This window comes from Suncus etruscus, chromosome 6, assembly GCF_024139225.1.
Source record: "Suncus etruscus isolate mSunEtr1 chromosome 6, mSunEtr1.pri.cur, whole genome shotgun sequence".
Taxonomy (NCBI): Eukaryota; Metazoa; Chordata; class Mammalia; order Eulipotyphla; family Soricidae; genus Suncus; species Suncus etruscus.
The window spans coordinates 104895119-104919156 of record NC_064853.1 but is presented as its reverse complement, the minus strand read 5'-3'; the positions used below and the strand labels follow the sequence as shown (position 1 = coordinate 104919156).

The following is a 24038-nucleotide window of genomic DNA, read 5'->3' as shown; positions in this document are numbered from 1 at the left end:
AGCTATCTCCTCTTCTCTCTCATTGGCTGCATGTAATTTACCTTCTGTTATCTTTTCAGCTCATTTTTCTCTCTTGAAAACTTACATTCCCCTGAGAATATTGTTATTTTCTCTACTGTACACAAAAGGGGGCATTGATCTGCCATTCCTTAGATACCACAAGACAGGCAAGTAGAATCATTATTTTCCTTACTATTGACATTCACTGATTATTGTATTCCATCCCTCTGTAAAGGTAAATATCACTAGTGTTGGGGCTGGAGAGATAGCACGGAGATAAGGCGTTTGTTTGTCTTGCATGCAGAAGGTCAGTGGTTTGAATTCTGGCATCCCATGTGGTCCCCCGAGCCTGCCAGGAGCAATTTCTGAGCATAGAGTGAAGAGTAACCCCTGAGCGCTGCCGGGTGTGATCCAAAAAAAAAAAAAAAAAAATCACTAATGTTGTTTACTCCTTTTTTTATTTTTTGGTTTTGAGTCACACCCAGCAGTGCTCAGGGGTTACTCCTGGCTCTATGTTCAGACATTGCCCTTGGCATGCTCAGGGGACCATATGGGATGCCAGGATTCTAACTACCGTCCTTCTGCATGCAAAGTAAATGCCCTACCTCCATGCTATCTCTTCGGCCCCTATTTACTCCTTTCTTAACCATCTACATCTCTTTGTCACTCTTGCCCTTAATGATTTGAATACCTGGTTTACTATCTTTTTTTCTTACCATTATTTCTGTATCATGTTTATATATCTTTGTGTCGTCTATCCAGAATCTTGACCTCTCAGTTCTTTGGTATCTTTACCTCTAGGTACCTTGAATTTCCTTTCATTTGTATGACATTTAACTGTAGTACTTGAAATCTCATTAACATTGTCTACACAACAATCATTCAAATAATTTGACCAATAATTTAACTAGAAATTTCTTTCTCTGTTTACTTTCACTGCTAACTACTGTGATTTATTTTTTTATCTTCTGAAAATGTCTTGCTCAGCCTTTGATCTTATTTCTATCTCTTCACTTCTGTTCTTCCTTGCTTAAATTAGTTAAGAAATTCTTTTGGTCCACTTCCTTTCATTCATTCAACTCTCTTGCCTGTTACATCATTGGCAGGAGCCAACCTTGGCAAGAGTAATAGCGACTCTTCCTCCTCCACACTGCCTCCAAAGCTGTATATTAAACTTCGAATACTTATTTCCTGGCTGTTATTCTCATATGATGATCTTCCTCTGTATTCTAGGTTACTAAAATAGATGAACCATCTGGTTTCTAAAAGTTTATTCTTCAAAGCTATACTAGCTCTCATTTCTTTTAGTCAGGGATTTCTGAAAGTATCTCTTCTCTTCATTGCATCATTTATTTCATTCTACATTTTGTTATTCCCAGCTGCTATAATACTGCTCATTAAAACAACCAACATATGGGGCCAGAACTATAGCACAGCGGGTGGGGAATTTGCCTTGCATGCAGCCAACCCGGGTTCAATCCTTGGCATCCCAGTTGGTCCCCTGAGCCTGCCAGGAGTGATTTCTGAGCACAGAGCCAGAAATAAATCTTGAGCACTACTGGGTTTGACCCCAAGACAAAAACAAAACAAAAAACAACCAACATAAGGCCAGATATATAGAATTGTGAGTACATGATTACTTTGCATTAGCCCATCTGAGTTTTCATCCCCAGCACCATATACAGTTCTCTGAGCTCTGCCAAGAGTGAGCCCTGAACAAAGTTTGTTATGGCTCCCAAACCAAAAAAAAAAAGTTTTAATTAGCCAATAAAATAAAAAAGAAATCCTTTTTTGTAGGTATAGATTGTTACCTGTTCTCACTCTTTGTTTTAAAACTAAAGCTTTTCATCCATTGATTCTTGAGCACAGTCCTTTCTATAGGCCTCAGTTTTCTTTGTAACAACCCTTTTTGTACTGCTAAAGGTTAGAGTGCCGCAGGATTCACCTCTTGAGCTTTTCACTCTATATGCACATTTCAGTTAATTCCAAACTCACGCTTTAAATAACAAGGGTATTTTTATATTTAACCCAGAGCTAATCATATTTACTAGACTTATGCATCTATTTTCCCTCTTGGTATTGGTATTTTCCTTGGATTAAGCATCTGAGCGTTAAAATAAAAAACCTAGTCTAATTTTACTGTTTTCTTCATCTTTATTCACTGAGTTACTGAATATAAAAACCCTTGGAGCCTTTTTCTATTCCACACGTTAGTATCTGTTGACTACTTTCAGCATGTTTATAATCCAATCTCTTTTTGGCCTTTCTGCAGCTACAAATTCAAAATGCTTCATTTTGCCTAAGCTATCACAGTAGACATCTAGCCTGTCTCTGTCTCTATTCTTTTTTTATTTTTTTTAAACCAGGCAATTAAACCTTACAATGTATAAATCAGCTCATCAGTACCTGTTTTAACCTTTTCATGGCTTCAAATCTAATGTTTATATTTTCATCTTAAATTCTTTTTATGATCTATTCTAATTTTATTTCTTAATGGTCTTTCACTTTACTGAGGCTATACTGACTTTTCTCTAGTATTTCAAATAAATATATGGACCATGTACTTACCTCAGAGGCTGTATCTTGTGAAAACATTAGATCATAGTTTGTGTTCTTTATCAAATTTCTGCTCATCTATTGCTTTTTCAGAGGGTATCTCTAGGTTTCAGGGTATAGAAGGTGTAGAGGCAGCTCCCAAGCAATGCTCACAGGTACAAGTGCCCACCAGAGATTCTTACCCAACTGGCCAGCTGTTCAGTGAAGAGGCTTAAAGGACTTGTTGCTGCTCAGGCCTTGCAGTGGTGCTGGAGACCTCCAGGGCTGTACCTGAAGTTGTTTGCCAAACTATGTGATATTGAGAATCAAAAGGAGTGCATTATGGCTTAAGTTTGCAACTCTCACTGCTGCTAGTGCTTCCTGGGTTCTTCTTTAAGGTAGCAGGCACATTTTCTTTTCTAGCCCCACTCTGTTTTACCTTTAGAAATTGTTTTTATAGCACTTAATACCACCTGATTATTTGTTACTGTTTGTTTGCATGAATTCTCTACTAAACCCTTTGTGAAGTATGCATCACACTTTATGTAATATTATAATTCTATAACTTATGTTAGCTTCGTACTCATATAGGAAGAAGTACACCCTGATGGGGCAGTAATTTTGATGAAGATCAAAATGTAACTTGGGTGTGGAGGGCAGGAAGGCTACATCAGACTATTCCTAGTTTACTCCTGGTTTTAAATTCAAGGATCACTCCTGGTGGTGCTTGGGAACTATATGGGGTGCCAGAAAGAAACCCGCATGCAAAAACAAGTGCCTTTGCCTTGCCTTTGTTTATAATTAAAGTGGGACAACAGGCATAAAAACAAACTTCTGAGATCTGTGGTACCCCACTTATAACCATTTATCTTCTGATTATTGCCACCAACTAGAATATGTAAATATTCATATAAAAATACCATCTTTGGGGTTCAGCGCAATAGTACAGTGGAAAGGACACTTGCTTTGCATACAACTGACCTGGGTTCCATCCCTGGTATCCTATATGGTACCATGATCCCTGAATACGACTACTTGTTGCCCGACCCCATCTTGGGCTGACTTTGATGAAATCAAATATGTATATCTCCATCAACTATAAAGAATGAATTTGGGGGAGCGGAACCATAGTACAGGGAGTGGGGCACTTGCCTACCCAGGTTTGATGCCCATTATTCCATTTGGTTCCCTGAGCCTGCAGTGATCCTGAAAACAGAGAGTAACCCCTAAGCACTGCTAGGTGTGGCACAAAAACAGAAAGAATGAACTTGCATATATTCAGCAGAATGATGTTCTGTTATTAAACTTTAATAAAAAGAATAGTAAATTATTCTCTTAAACTGCCAAAGTCAGAAAATGCTTACTAATCACAGGGTACTTTTCAGGAAAATAGGTAGCAGTAATTGCTTTTGGGTATTGACTAACCAAGCAATCAAGTTACGTTACAACACTATTACAGTGGTTGTGAGATGCTGATTAATGGCAGAGTTTAATTTCCTGTTCAATTTGAAAAATTAATACCATGATATAAATTTATAAATTAATTGTCTCCCTTTTCTCATGAAGATATTGTGGAAATTTTTATGGGCAACTTTTATGTACCTTTTATTACTCAGAAATAACTTTAAGGAATGTTTGAGACCCAGTCATTTATACAATAGGATATTTTAGGAAACCATAGAGCTGACATTTAAATTAAAAAAATATGTGCAATGTTGAAGCTTTTTTAAAATATGTAATTGGTTATGTTATCTAGTAGATTCATTTCACCCAAATGAACTGAAAACCTGTATCTACAAGAAACCATGTAAATTGATGTTTATAACACCTACATTCATAATTGGTCAAAACTTGAAGGCAATCAAGATGTCTTTCATTAGGTTAAATGGATAAATATGAAAAATGCAGCACTAAATAGAAAGGAGAACAAGGAAGAATTATAAACGCATTTTGTAACTGAAAGAAACTAATCTGAAAAACTATATACTATATGCTTTCAACTGTAAATTATTATGGAAAAGTTAAGACTATGGCTATAGTTTATAAATATATCAGGATCCAGAGAGATGGTACAGTGGGTAGGATACTTGCTTGCATGCCACTGACCTGGGTTTTATCCCTGGCATCCCAGATAGTTCCCCAAGCCCAGCAGGAGTGACTCTTGAATTCAGAGCCTTGAATAACCCCTGATCACTGCCAGCTGTGGCCCAGAAGCCAAAGATAATCTTTGGTAGAGTCTTAAGGTAGTGATTCTAGAGGCTGAATAGGTAGAACATATAAGAGCCTTTCTCAGGTAGAAACACTTATGTATGCTACTACGAGAGTAGATGCTTATTATTATAAACTTAATAAAACTAATAGATTGCCTAGTACCAAAAATAAAGCCCTAATATAAACTACTTTAATAATGAGATATTGTAGTTATTGCACAAATATACAGCTCTGTTTTGCAAAATGTACCTTAGTAGGAGGCTATATTTGTGGGCACAGAGATTGTGAGGTAGCTCTGTCCTTTCGCTGTGAATGTGAATCAGTTCTTAAAAGCTGATAAAACATATAGTATATTTGAATATAGTTTGATGAATAGAGTTGTGAGATTTGGTAGATGACCACAGCTCAATTGTCAGCCAATAGAGCAAGGATGCACAATGTTGGAATTTACCCAGGCTACCCCCAATGATTCTCTGGGGTCATTGTGGTAACAGATTGAACCCAGACTAGACTTTATATGCACCCTAACTGCTGACCCCAAAGTAAAAATCCATTATAAGCTCTTTATAATAGGAATTATAAACCTTTCGTCTTTGTAACTTCTGTATAGCATTTTGTTAGGTGGCCCTTTTTTAAGAACAACTAAGTTGAAAAAAGTTTTACAGCTGCATTTATCTATATTGTTAATACCATTTAAATTTAACCTTTGGAAAAAACATATAAACAGTCTGAAAGTAGCCCACATGTTTATTGGTTTAGGTAGGAAATCAACCGGTGCATCATTTATGCCCCTTTTTAAGCAGTATATGTTTTTATGATATTACATTTCATATCTCTTACAATAACGGCATTCAGCAATCATTTGACTAATATTGTAAAAACAGGCATTAAGCCATAAGTTTCCTGAGAACTGGTGGTGCAAGATATTTGTTTCCTTCTTTTTTTATTTTTTTTTACTGTAAGTATCACCTTTATTTAAGCACCATGATTACAAGCATGTTTGTAGTTCAGTTTCAGTCACAAATAGAATACCCCCCTTCACCAGTGCAACATTCCCACCTCCAGTGTTCCTCTCTTCTCTGACCCCTGCCTGTATTCGTAACAGGCATTCTACTTCTTTATATTGTCATGCTAGTTGTTAGTGTTGTTTCCTTCTTCTGTATCCCCACTCAAAACTTATCATGGTAATGCACTTGATAAGTATTAGTTGAATTAATATGCATTTATCTTCTGATGGCCGCCAGAAAGTTGGAGCTTCTTATTATAATTTAGCCACTTCGAATTTCCCAAGCCTTTTTTATATAGAGCGGTGATTTAACAGTCTTGGGACTCAGAAGATAGGTCTATGGCATAAAACACTTAACTGCAAGCAGAAGATTGAGAGTTCAAACCCATTGGATACTGTATGAACTGAGACAATCCTGACAGCCACATTGTTTATGGGTCCTTGGTGAGAAAGAGGAAAAAATCATCAAGCTATATTAGAGGCTTTCCTCATGAATTCTCCTGAGTTTTCTGTTTGGCAGTGCTCCTGACAGTCTTACGGGGGCCATATATGGTGTGTGGTATTGAAGCTAGGCCTCCTATATGCAAAGCATTAGCTTAGCTCATTGAAATATCTCTCCAGCCCTGAGATCTTAATATATTTTAAAATAATATATTTGAGGTTCCTTTTATCCTTATTGTGTGTGTATAAAGAAATTAAATTCTTTTTTTGTTTTGTTTTTTTGGGCCACACCGGTGATGCTCAGGGGTTACTCCTGGCTGTGCACTCAGAAATCACTCATATGGGACGCCAGGGGTCAAACCCAGGTCCATCCTGGGTCAGCCGCGTGCAAGGCAAATGCCCTATGCCTGTGCTATTGCTCCGACCTCAGAAATTAAATTCTTATCTTTATATTTTACTTAGTTATTTCATTTAACATTTGACACCGATATGTACCACCAGTGGCTCACACTTGATAATGATTTAATTAATACTCACTGCAGCTCTGGTATCAATGTGTTAAGGATTTTTACTGTGTTATTCTTTTTTTTTTTTTTTTTTTTTTTTTTGGTTTTTGGGCCACACCCGGTAACGCTCAGGGGTTACTCCTGGCTATGCGCTCAGAAGTCGCTCCTGGCTTGGGGGACCATATGGGACGCCGGGGGATCGAACCGCGGTCCGTCTCCTAGGCTAGCGCAGGTAAGGCAGGCACCTTACCTCCAGCGCCACCGCCTGGCCCGGATTTTTACTGTGTCATTCTAATTCTTGGCACTGGTATATATAACTGTTTCAGTCCTGATTTTTATGTCAAGATTTAGAATTTAATAAAAGTAAAAATAGTGTTACCAGACCAAGTGGAAAACACTAGCCTACAATTATCACTTTATTAAACAAACTTAAACCAACAGATGTGACAATTTTATAGGCATATGCAAATCAATCAACAGATATAAGACCTGTTTTCTACAAGTGTAAACCAATCGTTTATGATATCTGGAAGCTGGCATTTTAGGAAAAAGCCTACATATAACTACTTCTATCTCTAGATATACTTATTTAAAAGCCTTTTTTTATTCCAAAGCACAAGCTCTTTCTACTCATTCTTTAATCTCCTAGTAAAGCCCAACTTGATCCTGTTTCTGGATAATATTTGCAGTTTTTGTTTTAAGTATGACTTTTCCTCAGCCACTCTGGCATGTAAACACAGTATTTTTGTGTGCACTGCAGGTGGTTAGAGGCTACTCCTAGCCTGGTGCACCCGCAGTATTTGAGGGACCAAGTAGTGCTAGGAATCAAACCTGGACTTGCCACATGCAAAGCCTGCGCTCCAGGTCTTTACACTATTTCGTCTGCTCATGAAGGTGTTCTTGTGATGGAAAAAGACCATTTGTTACTTTACATATTTTTGTTTCCTGAGAATAACAGCTGGAGAATATAATCTGTTATTTTAATAATAGATCCCTGCCTTGTGTTTTGTGTTTAACTCTGACTATTCTTAGTAAGGCCACCTAAAGTATCAAAGGGTTATAAATTGAGAAAAAAGTTATTTTGGATGTATATTAGAAGGTAGAGGAATAAGAAAGTGTATACCAATACTGCAGCAATGGAAATTGCCCATTTATTGTTGTTCCTGAATTATTACTGTTCTTAAAAGTGTATTAGAGAATATAACCTGAACAGAATGCCTTTCCTGCCCATCTTGTGGTCTATACTGGCTTATGATTCTGACTGAATAATTTAGTAGGATCTCTGCTTTCATGAAACTTAACATCCTACAAAGTTCAGGTGGGAAGGCAGAAAATCTAGTTATTAGACCTAGAGAGTGGTGGGGGAATTACTGGGAGATGAGATCTAAGATGCAATTCTGAAGAGGAAGCATTGTTTAGTGCATCTAGAGCCTCCTAAAGATCTTGAGATTGGAGTGGTAGAAGAGCTGGTAGGTGTTTGCCTTGTACATGGCCTATTACCCCTGTTCAATTTCTGGCATCCCTGGGGTGGAGGGTTGGCCACACATAGTGGTACTCAGGGCTTATTCCTAGCTCTTCATTCAGGAAACATTCTTATCTGGCTCAGAGGACAATATGAGGTGCTGGGTATTGAATTCAGGTTGGCCATATGCAAGAAAAGCACCTGACCTACTCTCTCTCTAGCCCAACAATTTTTATTTATTTGTATGACTTAAGACTATACTATCTGGGGCCGGAGCTTCCCTTATGGTTCCCCCGAGCCAGGAGTGATTTCTGAGCACATAGCCAGGAGTAACCCCTGAATGTCACCGGGTGTGGCCCCCCCCCCAAAAAAAAAAAAAGAGACTATGCTATCTGAGCCAAAGAGATAATATAACAAGGAATGATCCCTGGTACTGCATATGGTCTGATGAATACAGTGTCACTAGTAAGCCCAGAACACCCTCAAGTACGGCCCCCAAACAAACAATGAAAACAATTATGCTAAGTCTCTATTTCTCCCTCTCCCTATCCTCCTTTTCCTCCAACTTTGGGGGATAAGAGGGAGTCACATGTTAATCTTTAGAATCAATTATTTTAACAGGTATACTAACTATCATAGCAGGAAGGGGGACAGGGCAGAAGGCATGAAAGAAAAATAACAGATTTTATAATTTTGATCATTTTCAAAATGATCAACTCAAAGACTATAGCAATATGAAGCCTAAAGTCTTTGTTATAAGAATACAGTGTGGGCCAGAGCAATGGCACAGAGATAGGGTGTTTGCCTTGCATGTGGCTGCGATCCCCCAGCATCCCAAGCCAGGAGTAACCCCTGAGCATCACTGGGTATGGTCCAAAAAATTCATCTCCCCCCAAAAAAGAATAGTTATATTAAATTTAAAAATATATTTGATATTTTGATCCTTAGTTCATGTCTTATTGAATTTCTCACCTCCACATTTTTTATTTTATTTATTTATTTAGGATCACACCCAACAGTGCTCAGGGGTTACTCCTGGCTCTATGCTCAGAAATTGCTCCTGGCAGGCTCGGGGAACCATATGGCATGCTGGGATTCTTGAGTGCAAAGTCAGTAGTAAGCCTTGAACATTGGGAGGGTGTGACCCAAACAACTAAAACAAAACAAAACAAAAAACGATTCCTCTAGGGCAGGGCCACAAAACATTGTATGGAGGGCCATTTGCGGCCCATAGGCCGCAAGTTTGAGACCCCTGCCTTACCTCCATGCTATCCCCCCACATTTTTATTTTGGTTCTTGTCCATACCCTGTAGTGCCGGGGATTAAACCCCTATCTTCCTGCACAAAAAGAATGTGATAGATAATATGCTCTAGTCCAGTGATCCTCAAACTATGGCCCGCGGGCCACATATTGTATTTGTATCTGTTTTGTTTCTTCATTGCAAAATAAGAATTCGTCCATAAGTTTTGTTTTTACTATAGTAAGAGCCTCCAATGGTCTGAGGGACAGTGAACTGGCCCCCTGTTTAAAAAGTTTGAGGACCCCTGCATGGTCTAGCTCTTTGAGCTATCTCCTCTGCCCAAAGTTATTTTGGTTTTTATTGGGCAATAGTAGGGACTGGGTCCTAGAGCTCACACATGCAAAGTGCTCTGCCACTGAGCTACATTCCTTGCATCGTTGTTTTATTTTGGAGAAATTATTTTATATTATAAAGTGTTTCCAGAGAATTAAATCAGTGATCATTAGCAAAGACATTTCCAGGTATCTTGAAGTCGTATTCTGTTTTCTTCATTGACTTTATTGGTCATTAAAAAACAAAATGAAGTGTTAGGGTCAGCACACTGTTTAGAAAAAGTTTGCTACCCCTTTGATCTCTAAGGACTGATGAAAGTATATTTCTTCTCTGGGATATTATGTATTATGTTTGCAGGAAAAAATACTAGTAACAATAAGTACTAGATAAAGTTGTTTTTGAACTGTTTCAAAGATATATTATGCTGATATAAGCATACTCTTTTAAGGGGATATGAAGGCCTGGTTTTAAATCTCTATTTAAGCATTCATTTACTAGCTATGGTAAGCTAAATTACCTAAATTCTGAATCTCCTCACCAAAATAGGAATGAAAAAGTATTAACATCAGTTAATAAGAATTAAATGAGACAAAATATGTGAAGCACTTTCTTTAATACTCAACATTAGTGGAGTATAGCCATCATTGTCACCATCTTCATCATTTTTACCATCATCACTCTCAGCAGTTCCACAGAATTGCCTTTTTCTTTTCTTCCATTTGCTGCAGTGAATGTGGTTGCATGTGACTGCAGCGCTTGCACGCATGCTCCTCTGGAGTTGCACTTGGGTGTTTGTACAACTGATTATCGTACTCAGCAGGGATCACTGGAACGCATAAAGAGTTCGCCAGGTCTCAGAGGCCCGGCTCTGGTGCCATTCAAAAATTTTTGTAAGTTGTGGCACCACACACATCCTGGGTATTATGCACACATGGTTCCGAGGCAGATGCTTTTTGCCATTGAATTATTCTGAGCCTCATTTTTCTGGTCTTGTAAGTGAGGAACACACATATTTGAGGAAACAATCTAATTATAGAATGATAAAGCATTATGTTTTAGCCGGAGGACTGGTATTCTTGAGAGGATCCCATCAGGAAAACAGAAACCACAGCAATTATTTTAACAGAGATGGTGTTATGTGGAGGCTGATTAAAAACAACCAGAGGTCTGAAAGTAAAAAATGGAAACACTAAGATAAGGCAAATAATAACCACAGGAAGCATCTAGTGCCTACATAGGGACTGGGCACCAAGTTAAAGTTAGAAGAAGTATAATTTTATTATATATAAAGTATATTATATAGTATATGTTATTATACTGTATATAATATAATAGCTATTAAGCTATTGTTCAGTAAAATAATCTGAAACTCATCATTTGGGATCTTTTTTATATTTTGAAATTTTTGTTCTAAGGTCACCAAACAACAGGACATCTTGGATATGTTCTAATTGATGTCCAAGCATACAATTAGATGCTTGTCGCAATGTCTGCTATGTATATATAGAAAAAATATGGGAAGAAGAATGGGCGGTACAGTCTGTGTACCCTGAGTCATTTTAGAGTACTGATGAGTCCCTCTCTTTTGGCAGTTACACGGTTTCTATTTAGTAAATATCTATTAAATACCTATGCGATAGAATAGAACACCATTTTAGATAATAATATATATGTGGGCATATAAAACAGGATTCCTCTCATGGAGTTTTTATTACATTGGAGAAGGCACATAATAAATAATTTAAATAATATACTTATCAAAAATTAAAGAGAAAGACAATAGGAATGTATATGTCTGGGGAAAGAATGGATGGGACATATAAGAAGAACCTCACCTGAAACAGAAAGTGATAGTTGAGCAAACTTCTGAAAAAATTTTGGCAAGTATATGAAGTGATTAATATAGATACCTGGAGCAAGAACATTCTAGGCATAGAGAATATCAGTAGAAAGGCAGAAGCATATGTAGAATATGCTTAAAGTAGTGGGAGGATAATAGAATATAGGTTCAGAAATATTATAGAAGCCTGAATCTATAACTAGGGACTTACTGAGGAGTACATTGAACAGGCCAAATACATAATTATACTAGAGAGGCCTAGTAGCCAAGTTGTATATAGATATTACCAGGGCCCAGAGGTGGTTACCATATGCAGTATGGTTACATTTGTTCCTCTAAGCCATATTCTGATTAAATTGAGTGAAGGAAACATTTTACAGATGGTACAGTCCTTGAGATTGAACCCAGAGCTCCACATGCAACACAAGTGCTCTAAATTTGATCCACATTCCCATGCTCTCTTTAAATATCTTTAAATTCAATTACTATATTTCAAATTTTTCCTTCCCACTTTCCTCCCTCCCTTCTTCTCCTTTCTCTTTATTCTTTTCTTTTTAAACTTTCTTTTTGTTTTTTGTTTTTTGTTTTTTTCGGGCCATACCCATTTGATTACTCCTGGCTAAGGGCTCAGAAATTGCCCCTGGCTTGGGGGGACCATATGGGATGCCGGGGGATCGAACCACGGTCCTTCCTTGGCTAGCGCTTGCAAGGCAGACACCTTACCTCTAGTGCCACCTCGCCAGCCACTCTTCATTCTTTTTTTTAATTAATTTATTTAAACACTGGTTATAAGGTTATTCATAATACAGTTGGTTTTCTTTTTCACAAATAGTTATTTATAATTGAGTTTCATGTTTTGCCACCAGTGTCTCCAGTTTCCCTCTCTCCCCCACTTTTCTCCCCTTTCTCTCTCTCTCTCTCTCTCTCTCTCTCTCTCTCTCTCTCTCTCTCTCTCTCTCTCACACACACACACACACACACACACACACACACACACACACACACACACACCTTTTTTTTCTTCCCCCTTTTAGACACTATGGTTTACAATATTGCTACTGAGAATAATTATAGCCAGCACTTTATCTCCTTTCAGCACCCATTTCTTATCCAGAGTGTTCATTTCCAACTATCATTGTCATGGTGGTCCCTAAGTGCAATTCTCTGTCCTAAATGCAATTCCCCACTTTTTGTGGAAAGCTTTCAACCCTGACTAGTCATCCTGGCCCTTGTTTCTATTGTCTCTAGATATTTTCTCTCTCTTCTCTTTCTCTCTTTTTTCTCTCTCTCTCTCTCACTCTCTCTCTCTCTCTCTCTCTCTCTCTCACACACACACACACACACACACACACACACACACACACGCCTCAATCCCATAAATGAGTGTGATCATTCTGTTTATCCCTCTCCCTCTGAATGATTTCACTCAGCATAATACTCTGCACATCCATCCATGTATAAGTAAATTTCAGGACTTCATTTTTTTTCTAATAGTATTCTATTGTGTACCCCTTTGTTTCTTTATCTACTCATCAGTTCTTAGACATTTGGGTTTTTTCCAGATTCTGGTTATTGTGAACAATGCTGCAATGAACATAAGAGCACAGAGAACTTTTCCACATTGTGTTTTGGGAGTCTTATTCATAGGAATGGTATGGATGGGTCATATGGAAGCTCATTTTCTAGTCTTTTAAGAAATATCCATATTGTTTTCCTAAAAGGCTGGACCTGTTGGCATTTCCAACAGCAGTGAATGAGTGTCCCTTTCTCCCTACATCCACACCAGCACTGGTTGTTCTTGTTCTTTGTGATGTGTGCCACTCTCTATGGTGTAAGATGATAACTCATTGTAGTTTTCATGTGCATCTTCCTGATGATTAATGATGTGGAACATTATTTCTTATGTCTTTTGGCACAAGTGGTGCTGGGAAAACTGGTCAGCTGCATGCAAAAAAGTGACCTCATATTAATGCCATGCACAAAAGTCAAGTTAAAATGAATTAAAGACTTTGATATCAGACCTGAAACCATAGGAAAATGTAAGCACAACACTCCAAGACATTGAAGCTAAAGACATATTTAAGAATGAAGCACCACTGACCAAGCAAGTGGAAACAAAGATAAACAAATGGAACTACATTAAAGAGAGAAGTTTCTGTACCTCAAAGGACAAGGATACAAAGACTTCCCGTGGAATAGGAGAAACTACTCACCCAATACCCATCTGATAAAGGATTAATATCCAAGATATACAAGGCACTGATAGAGCTTAGCAAGAAAAAATGTCTGACCCTATCCAAAACTGGGGAGAAGAAATGAACAGACATTTCCTCACAGAAGACTTTCTCTTTGTTCTTTCTTACCTTTTTTAAACTAGCTTCAATTGAGTTTATACTTTGAAGTTTTGCAGGCACTGAAGGCAGAGATTTCAAAAAGAAACCATCACAAATCCCTTCCTCTTTGAGGTTATGGAAAGAATTTATAAATAAGCAAGCAAATATTGAGATTTGAGTTAAGAACTATGGGGAGAAATAATGTGGGAGTGGGGTATGGAGAAATAAGGGAATATTAGGTGCAGTTTTAAATAAGTTAGTTGGTATAACTTCACTAAAGATGTGCCATTTGACGAAACAGAAGAAGGCAAGAACTGTATTTCTGGGAAAGAGAGAACAAGGCCAAATGGGCTGAGGCCGGAGCTTGCCATTGCATTGTCACAACATCAATACCAGAGGTCTGAGAAAGAGTAAACAAACTGGTATGAAACAAGTCATGAGTTTAGCATGAGACTAAGGCACATAGAGGCACCAGAGAATAGGAAGAGAGGGACATTGAGGGTTTTTATGATCTTGTTTAGCTTCTAACCAGGTCATTTGACCCCTGAGTTCCACTGAGTTAAGACTAGACTGCAGAGATCAGATAGAGATGTCTCTAAGATAGACAAGAGATGATCATGGATTGGACCAGACATCAGGTATTAGGGTAGTGACTAAGAATTTGGTGGTGTTCAGGTCTATTCCTGACTCTGCCTAGGGATCACATCCTGTCAGGACTTGGGGTATAAGCGCTGAGATTAAACTAGGGTTTGTTGGAGGCAAGGCTTACACCACTGTACTGTCTCTCCAGGCTACTTCTGAATTTTTATAGTTGTTGACACATCCTTCTCTAATTACAAACTGACCTAAGGCTGATAAAAGATCATCTTTTTATAATAAAGGAATGTAAACTTTAAATATACTGTTTCTAAATAGATTCATAAACTAGACACATACTTTCTTGTTTGTTTTTTGTTTGGGTTTAGTGCCACACACAGCAGTTCTCAGGGAACTAGATGGGATGCTGGGTATTGAACTAGGTCAACCACATTAAAGACAGATGGCCAACTCACTGTGCTATCATTCTAGCCCTGAACTTGGTGGGAACGTTGCATTGATGATGGGGCGTAGGGGATTCTGTTTATGTCTGAAACCCAACTACAAACATGCTTGTAATCATGGTGCTTAAATATTTATAATAAAAAATAAAGTTGTATAATTAAAAGAAAAAGTCGTCTTATACACAGGAAAATATGGTACATTGTTTCCCAAGCAGAATCTACTGTTTCATCTCATTTTTATAAAAACATTCAAACGGCTGACAAGTTTTCCCCTAGCTTCTTCCTCCCTTTCATGTAGCTTCTTTGATATTTGATCAGAAAAACATGGATATATATATTAACTATACCATACCAAAAAAATATTTTTGACCAACAATGATACAGGGTAATTCTTATTATCTTACATACTGATAATAAAAGATTTGTTCCTTCATTTTATTTTCCTAAATATGATAGAAAGTTATTTAGACATTGTTGAATCTTTGTGTGTATTTTAAGTTTAACATTCATGTAACACATTATTATTATATATTATTTTAAAGTATTAGTTACCTGGCAGTATGATTTTATACTGCCAGGTAGCTAATTTAGTAAGAAAAGTGTTTTAAAATGTATTCAAGGGGCCAGAGTGATTTACCTTGCACGCAGCCAACCCAGGATGGACCCAGGTTCAATCCTCAGCATCCCGTATGGTCCCCTAAGCCTGCCAGGATGTACAGAGGCAGGAGTAACTCCTGAGCACCACTGGGTATGGCCCAAAAACCGGGGTGGGGGGTGGGGGTGGGAAACCTAAACAAACCATTGTCTAGAACAGTGATGGCTAACCTTTTTGAGCCCGAGTGCCCAAACTGCCACACAATGTCCGGTCCTCCCAGTGGCCAGTCCAGCCCTATAGCCAGGTGAGCTGCAAAGTAGACACTGGCACACTTGCCTCCTGCTGCGCTGTTTATCTTAATTGTGGACCCCTTCCCGCATGCCAGCTACAAGGCCTTTGCGTTCGCCATCAAGGATCTAAAATGTATTCAAATAGTCTTGCAAATTATTTTGCTTGATCCAATATGATAAAAAATAATGTCTTTGTGGGCATTATTTGTTTTTTGTTTTTTTGTTTTTTGGGCCACACCAGTGATGCTCAGGGGTTACTTCTGGCTTGGGGACCTTATGGGGGCACCGAAGATGGAACCGAGGTCCACCCTGGGTCAGCCACGTGCAAGGCAAATGCCCTATCGCTGTACCATCGCTCCGGCCCCAATATTCTTTTAAAAAATAATTTATTAAATTACAGAACTGCGATTTACAAAGTTATTAATATTTGAGTTTTAAGCATTTAATTTTTTTTTTTTTTGGTGTTTGGGCCACACCCGGCGTTACTCAGAGGTTACTCCTGGCTGTCTGCTCAGAAATAGCTCCTGGCAGGCACGGGGGACCATATGGGACACTGGGATTCGAACCAACCACCTTTGGTCCTGGATCGGCTGCTTGCAAGGCAAACGCCGCTGTGCTATCTCTCCGGGCCCTAAGCATTTAATATTTTAACACCAATCCCACCACCAGTGTCAACTCTGACCATCAATGTTCCCATACTCCATCACACACACACCCCCCAATCCCTTGCCCTTGCCTGCCACCTTAATAGGCAATTGTGGATATCATTCTTTTTTTCCCTTTTTTTTTGTTTTTTTTTTGTTTTTGTTTTTGTTTAGGGGTCACACCGGACAGCACTCGGGGGTTCCTCCCTGTTCTTCAGCCAGAAGTCACTTCTGGCAGGCTTGGGGGACCATGTGGGAGGTCGGGATTTGAACCGCGGTCTGTTTGGGTCTGTTTGGGTCAACCACGTACAAGGCAGTTGCCCTGCCCATTACACCATTGTTACTCTAAAGAGAGAGTGAAAGTGGGTTTGTGTGTGTGTGTGTGATTCTTTTTTTTTTTTTTTTTTTTTTTGGTTTTTCGGGCCACACCTGTTTGATGCTCAGGGGTTACTCCTGGCTAAGCACTCAGAAATTGCTCCTGGCTTGGGGGAACCATATGGGACACCGGGGATCGAACCTGCGGTCCTGATCCTTGGCTAGCGCTTGCAAGGCAGACACCTTACCTCTAGCACCACCTCACCGGTCCCATCATTCTTAATGGTTTGTTTCATTCTTTTTTTTTTCTTTCTTTCTTTCTTTTTTTTTTTTTTTAGTTTTTGGGTCACACCCGGTGGTGCTCAGGGGTTACTCCTGGCTGTCTGCTCAGAAATAGCTCCTGGCAGGCATGGGGGACCATATGGGACACCGGGATTCGAACCAACCACCTTTGGTCCTGGATCGGCTACTTGCAAGGCAAACGCCGCTGTGCTATCTCTCCCGGCCCGGTTTGTTTCATTCTTGACATCCCTGCATTCACCAGATAGACCTATTCTACATTCAAAATTAAATTTGATTTGACTAATTGTGTCCATTTTCACTGTTATTGTCATTCTTTTAAATCTATGATCTCCTTTCTGTTAGAAACTAACTTTTTTTTATATAATAATTTCTTTACTTGATCACTGTGATTACAGAACTATTCGTAGTTGGATTTCAGTCATCAAATGTACACTACCCTTGACCATTGTAACTTTCCCACCACCAATGTTTCCTCATTTCCCTCCTCTCCTACCCCCTACCTGTCTTTGGGATAGGCATTCTACTTCTCTCTCTCACTATCATTATTATGGTAATAGTCAGTGAAGTTAGTGCTCTTCATAGAGTCTAACTTTTTAATTGTACCTTCTGTCTCTTCCTTTGTGAGGCACAATTAATATTCATATATAAAAATCATTTTAACTCTTTGAAACAAAAATTTTAGTAAGACTATATATATTTCATCATTTTTCCACTTATAATTAAACAAATAGAAGTAAAATTTTAGGTTTTCATATACTTTATGCACATGCCTGTACATAAGGAAACTGGACCACTTTTATGAAAAGATACCATAGTCTGATACTGTAAGATGGTAGTTTGGGCCCCACCTCACAGTGTTTGAAGCTTATTCTTGGTTCTGAACTTAAGAATAACTCCTGGTAGTGCTCAGGAGACTATGTAGTGCTAGGGGTAGAGTCAGGGTTGTTTGCATGCAACCCTGTCTTATCCCCCTGGTACTTTCTCTCTAATACCTGATTTTTAAATTTTAAATATAAAATATAAATCTATGAATAAAATTAATGAAGCTCTCTAAAATATAATCAGTTTAAACTTTTATTAAAAGTTCTTTTATACTAGAATTCAAAAGACATTTATAAAATGTGTCAGATTATTTTATAGGAATATACCATTTTCTGCAGTGTTCTTTGAGGTGGTGTTCATATTATAGCTCCTGTTGTCATGGCAACAAGTCTCTAAAGGCAGCTTCAGACGCTATTGCTTCCATGGTGTTGCTATGGATAGAAACAACTGAGACTGTTGTTAGTCACATGGCCATTGGATGAAAAAACAAAACTCTTTGGAGCTGATTTTATTGAATGATACAATTGGAGCACTGAAAGGATGATGTCACTGTTATCTAATGAAATGCGTGTATAGGATTTTTCTGATTTGAAATATTTATGCTTATTTTTTCATGTTTTATAATAACCCAGATGTGGTAGTTACTAGATATTGCTGCCTCATTGTCATGACATTTTTCAGTTTTTGTATAGTCTTAAATAGTTCTCCAGAATTTTTTCATGTTAACACTCCTATGCTCAAAATATCCTCGTATATCTGTTTTTTTAATTAGTATTTGATTTACTGTTTTGCTGTCCCTCATCATTCAACTGTTATTTGATTTTTGTCCATTTAAACTCCTATTTTTGTTTCAGATTAGCTAAATGAATTATTTTGTTCTGTAATGTTTTGTTATGGAGTTGTGATAGGAAATGATGTGTGTTGATGTCTCTCTGTATAGATTTTTCTCAGCAACATAATTATTTTTCTAAGGAAGAGGCCAGGACATGTGTTCACTGTCAAACTATTCAGTGAACTATCGAGAGTGGCTTACATTAAGAGGGAATAATAAAAGAATTAAAAGAAAAATAGACTCTGATCCCTACTTAATAAATTTCTAAAAAGTCTCAGAACAAAGTTTGGGTGAAATTTAGATAAAATATTAAAATTGACAACAGAGGGGTTAGAGAACAATTGCCTGGTGAAGGAAATTAATGTGCTTGGCCTTGAACTTTCATATAAGCATAGAACTTTGTCTTATTTTGTGTTAAAATGGGTAATTCTGGAGATGTGACTCAGTACTAAAGTGAATTCCTCATATGTGTTGGGACCCCATGTTCCATCCCCGCATAAACAACAAAAAGAGTAAAGTTTATTTGTTACCCTATTAAGGAGACATAAACTTTTAGAGTTACTGGTGGTTATTTGGTATGTTTGTGTTCCATTTAAGTTTGCATCCACTAGAATGAAATGGAAAATGTATTTAATAGCAGTGAGACTTTTAACATCTAGTAATGTTTCACAAATGAGTTCACTACTATACTGGCTGCCAAATAATTTTGTAATCCCATCATTCCTTCTCATTTTTTTTAAATTGATATTGTTCGATAAGGAAATGTTTTCTCTTTGTATATTATAGGGAGAATGCTTCAAATACCTATGCTCAGGGACCATGGCAATGCTCAGGGGGCCATATGTGGTACCAGGATTGAACCTGGGCCTACTGCACTCTCTCTAGCCCTATTAATTCAATTATCTATATCAGAATAAGCTATAAAAATCCTATTTAGTGGTTATATGCCCTTGTTATTATTACTTATTTTGAGTCTCAAAATGTCCCCAGGGTATGAGAGCCCTTTATATAAATTCTACATACTATGATCTCCTATATACTATGACTTTATATAAATTCTATATGATTTTTAAAATCCTGTATACTATGAGTTCTATGGACTTTGTCATGCCATTATTTTTTGTACTTACATTTTGGCATCAGAAGGTAATCTAGGTTCATACTATACTTGCTAAGCCTGTAATGCTAGGCCAACCTTTTTTGGGGGGAAGGGGGGTTGGGCCACATTCAGTGATGCTCAGGGGCTATGTGCTCAGAAATCACTCCTGGCTTGGGGGACCATATTGTACCAGGGGTGGGTATCTAATCGCAGTCTCTCCTAGGCTAATGCGTGCAAGTCAGCGCCACCACTCCCGACCCAGGCCAACTATATTTTTTAAAGGCCTAGCAGAAGGTTTAATAAGCTCTCTTCCCCCTACTCCTACTCCTCCTCCCTCTCCCCTCCTTCTCCTCCTCCTCCTTCTTCTTCAGGATAAGAATTAAAGAAGTACAGCAAAAACAGTGTTAGAGTGGCAATTGTGGTTTGCATAGGCACAGCAAAATATGGGGAACATGGAAAGGAAAAGCCTTGGCCTAAATACAAGGAGACCTTACCCCTGAAGTTTTCTGGCATAAGACCATTTCTAGGTTCCAGGTATCTAGGTTGTCCAACCCAAGTCATTGTCTGTAGTGCCAATTAACCTTTATTTTCCCACACCCCCCAACAGTCGCTGTTGTTGGTGTCAGGTTTCTGTAGTTAAAGATCCTGAATCTGTGCATATCCTACATCGAAGTCAGGATGATGTGGAGCATCCTCTAGTTTCACCTCACAATTAGAGGCAATGTGCTAGCCCTGCCCTGAAAGCAGGTTGTTGTTGTTGTGGTTGTTGTTGTTGTTGTTGTTGTTGCTATGTCTTCTCGGTGGTAAGGGACCTCTCTTTGGAGTTGGTTGATGGCGGGGCAGCGGTAGGATCTTCTGTGGTAGAGAATTGCTCCCAGGTGATGTTATAGACAACCCTGGTTGTTTCATAGATGGCATCCTGATTCAGGATGAATGGACAATGCCCATTCTTCTGAGGCCTGAGCTAGGTCATTATGACAATGTTCAGAGTGTAAGGTCCCACTGCATTACAAGATTTGTGTGTTTCTATCGCTATTAGATAAGAACTTGCCTGTATGTATAGTATTTTCCCATTTTAATATGCCTATGTAAAAGCGAAACAATGCCTCATCAGGCCAACCATTTTATAAAGGATTCTTGTTTTAGTTTTATTAGAAAATGGTTATTTGGAAACCATGATATGTTCTATCTCTATTAAAAACCCTGTGTTCTGGGTCACAATGCAATAGTAGCACAGTGGGTAGGGAACTTGCCTTGTATGCAGCTGACGTAGGTTTGATCCTCAACACCTCATCTAGTTCCTGGAGCATCACTAGAATTGATCCTTGAGTACAGAGCCAAGAATAATCTTTGAGCACTGTTGGATGTGACCCAGAACCCACTCTGCGCTCCAAAACAATTTTTTAATTAATTATATTCATTTTCTTTCTTCCCTACTTGTAACTTCCTTTCTAATTAAAAAAAATAAGTACCATTGCTCTCTCCCATTTTCTTTGCTCCCCATTTTCCTTTCTTAGATTTATTTAGTTCCCTATATATAATATATATTATATATAATAAGTCACTGATCACTATCACTGCTCTAATAGAATGCTCTTTTTTGAGTGGGGGGGAGTGAGTTTGGGGCATACCTGGTGATTGATGCTCAGGGCTTAATTCTGGCCCTGAGCCAGAATATATATGGTAGAGATGAGGAATTATTTCATTTTAATATGAAATATGCCCAGTTGATCTAGCATCAATTCTTTTAAAATAATCTATTCACCATTTTTTGTCATAAAGCAGGAATCAGAACTTGTTGGTTTAGAGATGTTTTTGAAATATCATGTAAGTTTCACTTAAAATTGATTCTCCAGGGGCCAGAGCAATAGCACAGAGGTAGGGAGGGCATTTGCCTTGCATGCAGCCAAACCCAATGAACCCCGATTTGATTCCCGGCGTCCCATGTGGTCCTCTAACCCTGCCAGGAGTGACTTCTGAGTGCAGAACCAGGAGTAACACCTGAGCACTGCCGGGTGTGGCCCAAAAAAAAACAAAAAACAAAAATTGATTTTCAGTATATGTTTACTTGTTTCATGTACAAAATATGAAATTTAGAATGTCTATACTATCTACAGAACTAGTATATAATAGACATAATTATTGTATATTTAAACAGCATTATGTAAATGGTAACTGGGTCCCCCATAACTAGAGGCATTACTTATAAATACGCTTTCTTTGTAGTAAAATATGCATGACATAAAATTTAACATTTTCACCATCAGTAAGTATTATGATTCAGTGTTATTTAGTACATTCACTATGCAATTATTGCCTTCATTTATCTCCATACTTACTTGAAATCCCAGATTGCAAATTAAGAATATGAAAAAGAACCGCAAACAGGGATGAGTTTAGTTAGAGAAATAACTACGTTTTGAACTATCCTAATAATGAGAATGTACGAGGGAAATAAAAAGCCTGTCTAGAGTACAGGCGGGGGTTGGGTGGGGAGGAGGGAGATTTGGGACATTGGTGATGGGAATGTTGCACTGGTGATGGGTGGTGTTCTTTACATGACTGAAACCCAAACACAATCATGTATGTAATAAAGTTGGTTAAATAAAAATAAATAAATAAATAGATAGATAGATGAATAAATATGAAAAAGAAAGAGATCCTGGAATTTAGCTCAGGAATAGAGAACGTATTTCTTAAGCCATGAGTTTGGTTCAACTAAACAAATAAATAAAAGCAAATAAGTGAAAAAGGAAGGAAGGAATCCCACAACTTTAGTTTTTGTTGTTCTCATTGTAGGCACCAAACCTTAGCTGTTGGCAGGGTCAGAGCTCTTCAGTAGAAGAGTCACCCCAGCCTGTGCTGAGGGGCTACCAGAAGGACTGACTACTCCTGGAGCCAGGAATCAAACCCAAAATTACATACACGCAAAGCTTCTGATCATTTACTTTGAGCCACATCTCCAGCTTCAGTTTACTTTTTGTAAGCTGAATGTCATTTGTAGAGTGATGGGTTGAGTTGATTCCTCGCTGCTCCAACCCTAATAGTTTTATTAAAATCATTAAATTTGACAGTATTTTTAGAAGAATTGGTCTAAATTCATCTTGTTTTCTAGAGAATGAAATAATAAGAGATCATACTTGTTTTGTTTTTTTTCTTAACATAAATAGTAATCATTATAGGGCATCATAACAAGTGAACTTTTCCAAATTTGGCCCACATCTCAATTTCTTTGTTTCTTTCTTTGGAGGGAGATGTATTCCCAAGCTGTGTTCTTGGGGACCAGGGGCTTCCAAGCAATGCTCAGCCAACTAAGTGGGCGAGCAGTTCAGTGCTAGGGCTTCAGGCTGTGGTTGGTGGGCCTGCCTAACCCTTAGTCTCTGTGGTTGCTCTTTCCATTTATTTTTATGTGTGCCATCTTTCCTTTTCTGCTTCGTATTAGAAGCAAAATTTCATGATTTTAATTGCTATATAATATTTAATGTTACATAGGTAACATTCCAACATCTTTGGGTATTTAAGTATTTTAAATTTCTCAAGTTTTAAAAAAATTCTCAAAATATATTTGGTATTCTACATTGTTTATTTTTAGATTTTTAGATTTCCAGAATTACTAAGTTAACCAATTCAGATATTTTTCTGTCCCTGGTTTATGTTAGGAATTTTTGCAGGGAAGGGGGGGGGGCGAACTCTGCAGGAGCCTGCAGCCCAGGAGACCCAGAAACCCCCCGTCCTCTACCCCAGCAATTCTCAGCCAAGTAGGCTGGGGTTCTGGCTCTGTGATTCTAGGGATGGCTAAGCAACCAACAAGGTTTAGGGATGCTTGTGGTATTGGGAGGCAAACCTGGACAGACCATTCTAGACATACCCTAATCACTGTCCTAGCTCCCTACTTCAAATACTAGATTTTTATGGAAAAGGTTTTATGAATGTATATATTCAGCAGCATTGTCATGATTTAATATATTTCTCTTTTCCTATTTACCTAGAACCTTACCCATGTAGAGCGAATGTTTACCTCTGAAGCTACTTCCATGACCCACTTTAAATTTTTAGATATGGGGGCCGGAGAGATAGCATGGAAGTAGGGCGTTTGCGTTGCATGCAGAAGGACGGTGGTTCGAATCCCAGCGGTTCGAATCCCGGCATCCCATGTGGTCACCCGGGTCTGCCAGGAGCAATTACTGAGC

At 38.3% G+C, this 24038-nt stretch overlaps 1 protein-coding gene across 13 annotated transcripts in view; it reads left to right on the top strand.

Annotated features, from left to right (window-relative positions):
* DLG1 (discs large MAGUK scaffold protein 1) overlaps window positions 1–24038 on the top strand; it is a 653463-nt gene that overhangs the window by 530102 nt on the left and 99323 nt on the right. The gene's annotated exons all lie outside the window — the stretch shown is intronic.